Raw genomic sequence first — 12,283 nt, 5'->3', positions numbered from 1 at the left:
TATATAATTGATGGTAACTAATTAAGTCAAAGAAACACTGCTCTTGAGTAGGTATCTAGGAGAACTAAACTTAATATGAGGGATTCAACAAGATTGAAATTCTGTTTCAGAAAATTAAATATGTGTTTAGAGAATATGTATTGACTTATTTCAGCATTGCATCAGTGCACAACATAAAGTGGAGTAGAAAGATCAAAGCACTCTGCAAGAGGTGTTGCCTATTTTAAATAATCCCTCTTCTGTCCACCTGTTCAAAATACTTGAAATTTTAATTTACTGAGAAATGTCAGAGAATGAGAATTGAAAAACTCAACATGTAACAGTATGTGGTGTTCTCAGTTGCTCAGTTACCTGTTTCTGATTTGAGTGTGGGGAGGTGGGGGGCAGGTGTTTGATACAAAACAGAGAAATCTATGCTAGGAGTAGGAATGCAGATAATTGCAAAACTGCAGCAATTGTTGGGGAAGACTTGGTGAGAGATTGAGCACTTGCATTCTGGCCATTCTTGTTCTAATAATTAGAGGTAATTGCAAACTGATAAGGCAAATATTATCATAAACTGAAAACCATAAGAAGATGACACAGTTCAAATAACAAATTAAAAGCAGAAACTATGGTGACTAAAGTATCTTTCCATACAGTTAGACAACTATAGATTTGTTAGTTGTCCTCTGGTGACTTTCTCTGTGGCAGTTGACTTTTCCATCCCTCTGTCAGAGGTTACCTCCCATACCCTCCCATCAGGATGGGATTTGTCAGCTCTTCAGTCTTCTCTGTTTGCAAGTTCATAATATTAGCTTTAATTGTCACTGCAGATGAGTTGCCATTAATGGATCTGACTGTATGCCAGAGCATATGAAATGGTTTCTTTAGGTTTTTTTGAGTTGGGTTGGTGGTGTTTTTTGGAGGGCTTTTTGTGTGTGTTTTTTTTTCTTCTCCAATGTAATGATAATTACCAGTCTGGCAAAGTTCCACCCCGCCAAGCTCCTTCCCTCCCCCCAAGCTCCTCCCCTCCCCAAAAGCGTCCTGTTAAGCATCCTAGGAAAGGTTGGTCAGCAGTAACTGTGTCTGAATTTGCCACACAAAATCATGATTATGAAACTGCTGTACAAGCTAAGCTGTAGCTGATGTAAATTCAGTCAACACTGCAGTGTAACCTTATTCTATCTTTTGTTCATACTCACCAACTAACATCTAGCAGGCAGAAATGGTTTTTGGTGTGCCCTATGGTGAAGGAGCTGGTAAACTATGATGGCTAAAAAAAGATGTTCTTTTTGTGTGTGACACTGGCTAAAAACAATCACTGGATTTCTTTCCTTATGCCCAAAATGGCATTTTTGTCTCAGCTGGAAGGAAGAAAAAAAGAAGGCAATATTTAGCATGCAAGCCTTGTTCCATGTGCTGGAGGTGAGAGGATTGGTGCCTCCAGGTGCTGCAGAAATGCTGCAGGTTTCAGGCACCTCCAGGAATTCAGCTCACCGGTGCTGTAGGGTACACCCTGCTCCAGAATGCCTCTCTTGGAGTGGGGGAAGGGGGAGAAATCATAGCACATGTAGCTTGTTTAAGAGACATCTGGCACTACTGCTCCTTTTTTTTTTTTTAAAGAAAATACAGGAAAAAGGCTGAGCAAGTACCTTATCTCAACAGCTTCTGCTGTGTTGCTGAGTTGGTAAGTCTGATAGTTGTAGTTTTAATATTTTCATTGTATTGAACATGGCTCAAATAAAATATTTACTACAAATTGTGGTACTTGCATAATGTCATCAGTGAATTTTCAACATAATATAAATTTAGCTGTAGGGTATAACTATCTTTTGAAAGAGGAGGGAGCTACTAGCTTTATTTACATCAGGAATTTACTTGAAAGCAAACATGTAGGGGTACAGCTTTGATTTTTTTTCTTTTTCTTCTAAGATTAAATGAAGAAACCAAAGGTTTAATTTTGATTGATTTAACTAGCTCTACTTGTATATTTTAGGTCTGTGTAGAATGGATGCTTCTGTGTAAAGGATAGTCCTGCACAGTAATAGAGGCACTTAGAATGGAAGATAACTTCAAAAGGACAAATTTCACTACCCTGTTCCTCAGAATACTTTACACACATTAAGACTTGCTCAATATTTGTCACCCTACTCAGGAAAATGAGATTGGTCTCCAAAAACCCTGGGTTTGATACTCTTTTTCATGTTAGCTTCCATAAAACAGGCCTGGTTTGTTCGAGCACTCCCAGCTGGCTTAATTTTCTACCTGCCCCAAGTAAGCAATTACAGATTTGAAATGCCAGTATTTTTGCAATGTTTTTGAGACACATGCAAGTGGCCAGGCTGCTTTCCTCTGGATGTTCAGTGAATGTCAGTAGTTAACTCTAGGTCTCCATTACATGAGGTTTCAGTGCCATTCATCTCTCCCACAAAATTATTTTAAGAGGACTCTGTTTTAGGATGAATAAAGGGAAAGGAGAGAATCGTGTTTGGACTTAGTGGTGATAATATGTATTTTTTGTCCAGTAATTAATTAATGAATTATTAATTAATTACTGACTGAAAATTTTTTATTGTGCTTATATTCAGTTCTCTAAATTGTATGGGGGAAAGCCGTGCACATCACAGCTACTGTTTTGTATAAAATTGGTATTCAGTACTGCAGATCTCTGAACAAACCAATTGGGCTTTTAGCCCAAATGTTATGAGGGAGAACAAGAACAAAATGTTGGGTATTAAAAATGTTTGAGCTATGACTGAGGATGTATGGAGCACAGATGTTCTGAGGTTGGCAGAGTTGCTGAGATAAGTTTTTAATGAACGATAACAAGGTTTTCATCTTTATTTCTTCTGTTTTAGAGGCAAAGCCAACTCTTGCATACGTGTGTAGTTTGCTTGAATTTTATTTTGTAAGGATGATTATTTAGTTTGATCCACAATCCACTTATGAAAGGCTTAGGTTTTAGCTTCCAATTGCTTGGTTTGGATGTGACACAATATTTTTAATTTTTTTTCTTAAATACTCCTTTTCCTTTTTGGTGGTATAGATTTTCATTTGGGCCGGGGAAGGATGGACATGGGTAGCAAGGTAATGGCAGTCTTTGGAGCTGCCCTCTGAGTTAGTTCTCCAGTGCTGCTGTGAGACTGTGGGTGATGGATGGGGTGGGTGGGTGAGCACCCAGTGCTGGGTGCAGAGCAGCCATGGCCCTGCAGGTGGCCTGGGGCACCCTGGGCACTGATGGCCTTGCTGTACCCCAGGCCTGGTAGGAAAAAATGCTGGGCTGGTTGGGCAGAACAGTATTATAGTGAATGAATTATCCTCCCCACCATTTTTAAATTTGTTGGTTTTTTTTTTTAGAATTAAAGGTCCAGGTAAGACTAACACCATTTGGCTTGTGTCTGTATCCTTTTTTATTTATTTCTGTGGTGATTTTAGTATCTTTTAGTTACTGTCTGGAGCCAGTTCAAACATTTTGAGTGGTGTGAAGCTTCAGCTAGTAAACTGGTGAATCTGAGCTGACCAAATGAGTTCTACAAACAGAGTTTGTAGAACAGGTCTCTGTTTGCCTTCTGATCTTGGGATCAACCTGCAGGGGAGTGCAGGGGGCTCTGCAAAGGACTGTCCCAAGTGTGCTGTGACCTGGGCTGATACCAGCTGACTGGGAGATCTGCTTGCGAGATTTTACTTCCCACTCTTCAGTAGTTTTATTTTATAGGGTTTTCCCTTATTTCAGCCATCTAATACTGATTGTATCTTAGAATAGCAGCTGAAGCTGTTGCAGTGTGCTCTTGTATAGTCCCTCCTCCAGAATTTGTAATCAAACACAGTTGTCCTTAAAAATGCCCGAAGTTTTGGGCACAAACCCCTGGACTTTTTAAAGAGGAAAGTCTATATGGTAGGAGGGAAAGCAGTGGGGCTCCACTAAGTGAGGCAACTTGCAGGTTCACGCTGATCAGTGGCAGAACAAAAACCAGAATTTGCTAGATGGGGGTTGCCTTGTCAGTAGGAAAACCCTGCTTCCACCCTGTGCACTGAAGTAATTCCTTGCTGTTGGTTGTACATTTGAACAATGCTAATTCTGCTCAAGGATTTGCTGTGGAGCAGCTTACCTGCTTGCTTTGGACTGTGCATGTCTTCATCCCTAGCTTTTACAAGAGCAAAGATTTTGAGGGGATGTGCAAAGTACATTTTTGAAAAATCAGTAAGTGAAGAGGCATATTGTTGTATTCTGTAGTTTAGCTTGGAAATTTATGGCATTTAGGCAGCTGGAGGGTGTGCTTGCCTTGTATATCATAAATGATCCACTACTCATTTTTTGACTTAAGCAGGCATGTGTGGCTTTTCCCCCCACTTCTTTCCCCCATTTATTTTTTTTTTTTCAAGTCTTGGTTGTTATCTGACTTGGCTTTTATTCTTCCTAAGAGCCTAATTTTCCACACAGTCAGACTAGAACATCTGGAAGCAATCTCTTCTTTGGCAAGGAAAGATGTGACAAACACAATGAGGTGTAACTTCTACTTTTGTTATCTTACCTTTGCCTTTTTTAAGACATCCAAACTCAAACCATTTAAAAGATATATGGGAATTTCAGGTGTGTTTTAACAAAGCTTGGGAATATTGTTGGGCAGGATCATTAGAGAATAACACAGGTATTTTCCCTTTTAATAAGCATAATAGTGGCATTTACTGTACAGTTCAATAGTCTTCCAGATATTGTAATGCAAGTATTGAGTGTTTTACAGCCACATTTTACTGGACAGTGTGAATTACTAGTTGCCACTATAAAAACCTCATAGGACTCAAGCAGTAACAGTGTACTTATATTTCAAAATAGCATTTAACTTCATTAAAGATATGGATGTTATTAATGGTACTTTAATGAGCAATCCTTTGACTGTGAAGCACTCACTGTAGCAGGCTCTTTTCCTTCTGTAATAGTTGTTCCACATATTTAATAAAACTAGCAAAAATCACAAAGTACTTTCAATGAGAGGAGGATTATTTGGTGGTGTAGATGAGAATGGCAGACTTATTAGGTCAAATAAGTACAAAGGTCCTTGTATATTATTCACTTTTCAAGCCTCTAAAATTGATGTAAAGTCTCAACTTTCACTTTGAATTTTAGCCTGACTTCCTTCATATGCCATTTAAATTTATTTTTTCTTTCATTCTTCCTTCTCCCCCTCAATAAAGCCTGTTTAAGATTTTGCTTTCATAGCATTGAACTGTGAAAACAAATTTTGCTTTGTGTTGACCAGTGTGTGCATTGCCTCTGGGGGTCTGTGTTTCGTGTTCTTGGCTCTTTCCTGGCTGGCTCTCTCAGGTTCTGGGGGTCCTGAGATGCTCTCAGCCACCTTCTAGCTGAGGGGTGGTGAGAGGGGGATGGCTCTGTAGGTACTGTGCTGTCTGCTGGATAATGAAAATGGAGGAAATGCTTGTGGAAAAGGAGTAGGGAGGAGCTTTGAGGAGACGGCTGGGACTGGGCAGGTGCCTGATGAACCCAGCCAGAAGGTGCTGTCACAGTGCCGTGAGTGTCCCAGGCAGGTGCTGTGTGTGTGTGTGAGTGTCCCAGGCAGGTGCTGTGTGTGTGTGAGTGTCCCAGGCAGGTGCTGTGTGTGTGTGAGTGTCCCAGGCGGGTGCTCTGTGTGTGTGAGTGTCCCAGACAGGTGCTGTGTGTGTGTGTGAGTGTCCCAGGCAGGTGCTGTGTGTGTGTGTGAGTGTCCCAGGCAGGTGCTGTGTGTGTGTGAGTGTCCCAGGCAGGTGCTGTGTGTGTGTGAGTGTCCCAGGCGGGTGCTGTGTGTGTGTGAGTGTCCCAGGCAGGTGCTGTGTGTGTGTGAGTGTCCCAGGCGGGTGCTGTGTGTGTGTGAGTGTCCCAGGCGGGTGCTGTGTGTGTGTGAGTGTCCCAGGCAGGTGCTGTGTGTGTGTGAGTGTCCCAGGCAGGTGCTGTGAGTGTCCCAGGCAGGTGCTGTGTGTGTGTGAGTGTCCCAGGCAGGTGCTGTGAGTGTCCCAGGCAGGTGCTGCTCTGCAGGGCTGCTCCTCCCCTGGCAGGTGTGTGAGGTGGGCAGTTGGGGCCTGCTCAGCCCCACAGAACTGCAGGCTTGGCAGTGGCTCCTCCCGAGAGAAGGGTGGGAATCCTGGCAGGAGCCATGCAGGGCCTGCAGTTTGCCACGTTGGTGTAGGAGCTCCTGTGTCACAGCAGAGCTCTGCTGCTGCTGGGGATGCTCTGACAAAGCTGGCAAAGCTCCTCATTGCCTTTGTTGGGAAGGTAGAGTTCAGCTGCCCATGGTGCATCCAGTGACTTGCGTGGCTGCAGGAGGAGTTGACTCAGTTGGTTGATCCAATGGAGGGCTAATCATGGGGGAAGGAAATGGTTTTGGTTTTATAATTTTTTTGCTGCTGGTTTGCCTGAGTGCCAGAATGAGCAGAAACTTTCCTGTGTGTTTAGAGAGAGGAAAGGAAAACCTACTGCTTGCAGTAACAGCCCACAGTGTTGGAAAGGCATGTTCTGAGATGGCTCTTCCCCACTTATTCAGCAGACTTGTTGTATGAACTAAAGAGCAAATGTTATAAAAAATTAATAAAGAGCAGGCCAGGGGAAAAATTGTAGTGATGGCATAAAATCAACAATCATCATAACATGGCTTTTAAAAATTTTTTGAAAGATGGAGGGATGTATGTCCCAAGTGGTGTGGAGGGGGTGTAACAGCTGGAAGTTTAGGGACAAAAATGAGAAGAAAGAGACTGAAAAGATAAGAGCTGTGTGAATTCAGTAATTTAGGTTCTTTGTTGGCATGTTAACTGTTCAGTGGCTTTGGCACAGTGGATTGGTGCTGTGTATATTGACCATGTCTCTCTTGGTAAGCAAGGAAGAATTGTAGATTGATGGTCTCTAGTTCAGGTCTTTCTGTAAAGGAATTGCAAGTCTCATTTGTTAAGCTAACAGCACAGAAATAACCACACAGATAAAGGTATTCATTGCATTATTGTTTTGTTTACTCTTGATTGCACTATCTAAATATGATCAAAACTGCTGATATGGTTATAACTAATATTAAAGTGCAGTTACATTACAGAATTACACCTGAAGTATGTATTCTGTATTTTACTCAAATTGCTTCAAAGCTTGTTGGCAGCTGAAATACTAGGTTGTGTACTATTAGTAGAAATAACACACTCTTTGAGGTCTGTAGAGAATGTCATGCACTTGCTCAAAATCTTGCTTACAAGTCCACTTACAGAAATAGAAGCAAAAGGAATATGAAGAAGCAGATTTGTCTTTTTTTTTTCCTGAATAACTAACACTTTTTAATCAAACAAAAGGTTAGGCACATTCTAGTTTATCAGGGAAAGGAGTGAGAGGTATCATGTAGTTGATGCTCTTTTTCTCTTCTAAAATAGTTGAGGGAAAATACTGGACATATTTCTGATCCTTTATTTAAATTTTATCTGGCTAGCATTGTAACTGTTGCTGTTGCATAATTGGTCCTGAATCATCAGCATCTCTCGTTCATGGATAGGTAAATAATTCAGAGATGAACTTCAGCCTTACTCTTCAGCATCACAGTTTGAGAAGTTCTAATTTTCTGAATTAAGTGAGGTCCTTGATTTTACAGGTGATTAATTGAATTACGGAGGAAAAAATCAATACATCTCTGAACAGCCTATTCTGCATTACCCAAATCTTTGTCCTGGCCATGTAGCCATTTTTGGAAATTTGCATCTTTGCCTTCCCAACAAAATGATAACTGTCTTACTGATTTGCATTATAAAACTTCCAGGTGCCAAGGATCCAACAGCAACCAAAACAAACAGCCTGTGTAGAGAATCCTCCCCAACCAAAACCCATCTACCTGAAACTTCACAGTGAGCTTGATCAATAACCCTGGAGTTACTGCATTTACACAAGTGTACAAAGCACAGACATTTGGGGCTGTTTTTGGGGTTGTTTATAGTGTATGTGTGTATACACATATAATTGGGTATATTCTTAGAGGAAATGCTGCTCACTGAATTGCATTAATAGATCTGTGCATGTAACAGGAGTTGTGGGAGGACAGGTAGCCCTCAGCAACTGCTGATGGCAGCAGATGTGTTATTGTGTGAGTTGTGCTGGTGAATGCTGTCCACTTTTGGCAGAGTCAACATTTGACCAGTGTATTTGAGTTAATCACAGCCATACCTAAATATTAATGTAATAGGGATAAATAGCCTTTAAGGTTTAAATCTGTTTTTGAATGAATATGCTTTTGGAGTCTTGATAGTGTTTCGTGCTTGCCTCTTGCCTTTAACAGTCAAATTCTTTTAAGTAGGAGCCCCTCCTGCATTTCTAGTTGGAAGCATTATGTATGATTACTGTTGCTGGACTGCTCCTGTTGTTCCAGTAGGTTTTTTTGGTTCAGTAATGTTTTGTTAGCAAAGTTTTAAATAGCAAGGTACAATAAAGGGATGCATTATTTCTGCTCTTAGAATGTTTTTTGAAATCCTTCTGGTTGTTTTGAATGCCAAATACTGAGATTAGTCACACAACAGTAGCTGTATGCATTTTTGTCTTTGTAAGAGTCATTGGACTCAAACATGTATGTGCCTTTATTTAAAAAAGTTGAAGAAATCCTCTGGTGTCATAACAATCTAAATACAAATCTAAAGGAAATGTGCTACAATATTGTCACAATTTTGGCAGTCTGTTATAAAGTTTATTGCAGAGAAATAACTAGGTCAACCTCTGGATGACCTGTCTTTTGGAGTTTCTTCAGTTCGCTTTAGGCTAGAGCTCCACCTTGTGATCCTTCAGCAGGATACATTTTCTTTTTATAGTTAATAATTTAATTATGATTTCACAAAGTTGAATGCCTTTTAAAGTTTTCACAGGCTTGAGAGATTTCAGTATCTGCTTGGGAAAATTAAGGTTGGAATTCTGTGAACATGCCAAAAAGGAAACTCGAGAGCTGATTTTTATGATATAGTGTAGTTTAGAGTTAACTTCCTAGAGTTCTTAAAACAATTTATTAGAACTCATTTAATAGAAAATGTAAACTTGCACTGTTTGGAATGACATCTGCAAGAATTTCACTGTGATATATGAACTTGATGTATTTAAAAAGTTTTGGTAGGAAAATCATTCATATAAGCATCCTTCTTTATTGACTTCCTGAACCACATGCTTTGAATGAGTCATCCAGTGTGGGCATGAAGACATGGCTGGCAGTAGTCTTGAATTCCCAGAAGGTGTTTAATGGGATGAAGGATCTTGGGGAATGACCAGTGTCACTTCTCCCATACCAGAACAAGAGAACATGACATAAAGTTGGAAAGTAATAAATTCAAGGCAAAGAATATGGCTTTTTGTAGTATGGAATTTGGCTGTGGGAGTTGTTGGATGGAAGATCCTCCATTGAGTATTGAGTTCAAAAACTATTTGGAAATACTAATGGAAAAAAATAAGGTGTTGTGAAGTATAGGGACAACCTCTCTGGCCAGCAAAACCCATAGATTATTTCTGGATGCCAGGAAGGCATTCAGGGAAACATTGCTCTAAAGAAAACAATGTTCTTCCTTGGGCAGCTTCTCTTGGCCACTGCCAGAGGGGGCTGACTGGAATGGGTTGACCCTGCTGGCTGAGCTTTCTGGATATGTGTATTAATCTTGTAAGATTATTCTTTAGCAGGACAAATGCAAGGGGGTTTTGGTCATTGCTGGAATTTAAGCTTCACGCCTGAGATCTGTTACACTCTTTCTTTGTGCACCATTGCCAGGTGTTCATCTCTAGCTTCTGTTTTCCAGAGTACCAGTATCTAGTTGCACTCATGAGGGCTAAGTTTGTTCTACTTTCAAGAAAAACAAAAAATATGAATCTTAGTAGTTAATGCTTCAGCATCAGGCTGAACTTGATATGTCTGTTCTGTTCCAGGAGGTGATTCTGACAAATGCTGCGTTTTCTCTCATGTTTTGTGGTCTGTACTAAGATGAACAGTTCTGACAAGAAGTTCAAGTTGGTGTAAATGGCAGACAGCTTTTGTTACTGATTTATTCGGCTTGTTTGATGTAGAGAACAAGTACCCTAGTAATTTGCCCATTCTTTTTCATAGTTTTTGGTTTTTTTTCTTTAATTTCTGTGATTCTAATAATTTACTGAAATTTTTGCAAAATTTTGTAGGATGGAATGTTTGGGTTTCATATAAGGAGCCAAATTGCTTGTAAGGAGTATGGTTGTTGCTTTAGTAGATGTCTTGCCTCTTAACATTGAAAAATGTAAACTAGGAATAATCAAATACCAGGACATTGATAGACAGGTTGAACTTGAAACTGGTAGGTTTTGAAGTTTGCATCTCTGCTTTTCACTGGGACTGAATCACAAGTATTCCTCAAAAAGAACTTGTGTAGATGTTTATCTTTCTTCTTCATTTTTCTTTTTTCTGTTCCCCCTCCCTGTACAGCTGAGCAGGTGCCAAGCCTGATGACCAAGTCATTAAAGTTTGTCCTTTTCCCAAGTTCGAGTTGCTGATTGAAATAAAAGTAAATATTAAGAGATAAATAAATACAAAGTGCACAAAACAATTCCAAAGTGTAAAGCTTTTCGATATGTTGGCTTCTGAGCAGGGCATTTCACAGATGGCCTGGATGGTATAATATCACCTTGCCACCAAAGAAGGGAATTTTACCCTTCCCTCCCCTGCTGGAGGCTGTGCAGTCTTGTGTTTCCAGTGCCTTGACTCTGGAAATCTGCTATTGAACCAGTTTAACTTGAAAATCTCAGGGGAAAGTACTTGAGTTGTATTTTGCCCATTTTAGTGGGGACTTTGATTGGGTGATACTGCATGGGCAGAGCCTGCAGTGGTGAGTGGCTGGGCAGGGGTTGCCACAGGGAGGGTGAATGGAGTGCATTGGTCATGTGCCCGTGTGGTGCCTTTAGAGAAGGGAGCAATGCAGTGGCAGAGGGGGCTGCCATTCTGCAGCATGGTTTTTCTTGGAGCTTTTTACCTTCTGCTGTGTTTTGGATGGAAGATGCTTTTGTGTTTGCAGCCTGTCTTGAGATTGATCATCTTGAATCTCCCTGCCTTTGCCACTATTTATTTCCACTGTGGTTCTCTACTTTAATGTAATTACGTGAAATGTGAAGAAAGAGAACTTAATAAGTTCAGAGTTTATGGTTTCTCTCATTTCTCTAAATCTGGAAGCTACAGTGGCCCCTAGCATTCAGAATAAGCACTTGCAGGAGAAAACCTGTCCAGCCTCTGCCACACGCTCAGTTGAAATGCAGTCTCTGGAGCAGAGCTACCAGGCTTTGAGCAACATGTGCTTAGCATGCCAAAATGAAATCTTTCCCTCAAATACCTAATCACTCCAGAAAGCTGTAGAGTCAGCAGACTGACTCTGAAGGTTTTTCTCCTTGGTATTCTGTTTTTAAAATTCCTGAACATCGTACTTCCTTAATTTCTCTGTGTAAAAGTTAGCCTGGGGAGCAAAGTGACACAGAAACCTTAGCGGATGGCTGAAACTTGAAGTATCCAGGGAAATTTTTTCCCCTCATTGATGATAGGAAAAATAAGAGAAAAAACTAAATTTATTATAATGAACAGTAGTATAATGAAGTTTAAAGCAAGTATTTCACAATCTTTAGTTTTCTTGCTAATACAGTTGTGTTTCCAATGTTTTCCTTTATACTATGTGGATAGTGTTATCTTCCTTGATACTCCTAAGAGTCTTGTCAAATGCTTCAAATGTTGAACCTGTTGTAAGTCTGGTTTATCAGCTCTGGAAGACATGGAGTTCTGAAGCAGCTGGTTATAAGAACTTGTTGTAAGACATTGTATTTATGGAAGATTACATGGAAGTTGGCAAGTTGGAGATGTAAAGTTGCTATATATAATATCTTGAAGTATACACATATTGTGCTTCAAGTTCAACATCAAGTCTGGTTTTGGTTTGGTCAGCTAGAACTAGAATTACCCTAGTGTGGTCAGTTCTGGGCTCTGCTGCTTAGAGGTGTTAATGAAAACTATTCCAGTTTGCTCATCCTAATCAGAAAATGTGGAGTGGTTGGTGATTTTTTTGTTTGTTTGTTTGTTTGGGGTTTTTGAGTTGGTTTTTTTTTATTGTTACATTTTGTTTGGTTGAGTTTTTTTACAGTATTTCTGTATTATTTTTCTGCAATGCTTTTACCATTTGTGGAGTCACTATGTTAGTAGGATCATGAGAGGACTCAAAATCTTTAAAGCAGGGAAAAGCTTGGTTGGAAACAGAGGATAGTATGGTTTATATTTTCTATGTTTCCAACTCTTTATCCTTCCATATGTGGAATAAT

At 40.1% G+C, this 12,283-nt stretch overlaps 1 protein-coding gene across 4 annotated transcripts in view; it reads left to right on the top strand.

Moving 5' to 3' along the window:
- The window catches only part of STAG2 (STAG2 cohesin complex component), a 73,100-nt gene that overhangs the window by 24,030 nt on the left and 36,787 nt on the right, over positions 1–12,283 (top strand). The gene's annotated exons all lie outside the window — the stretch shown is intronic.

The sequence above is a fragment of the Melospiza melodia genome, chromosome 16 (assembly GCF_035770615.1).
Source record: "Melospiza melodia melodia isolate bMelMel2 chromosome 16, bMelMel2.pri, whole genome shotgun sequence".
Taxonomy (NCBI): domain Eukaryota; kingdom Metazoa; phylum Chordata; class Aves; order Passeriformes; family Passerellidae; genus Melospiza; species Melospiza melodia.
This window is presented reverse-complemented; position numbering and strand designations above follow the sequence as displayed.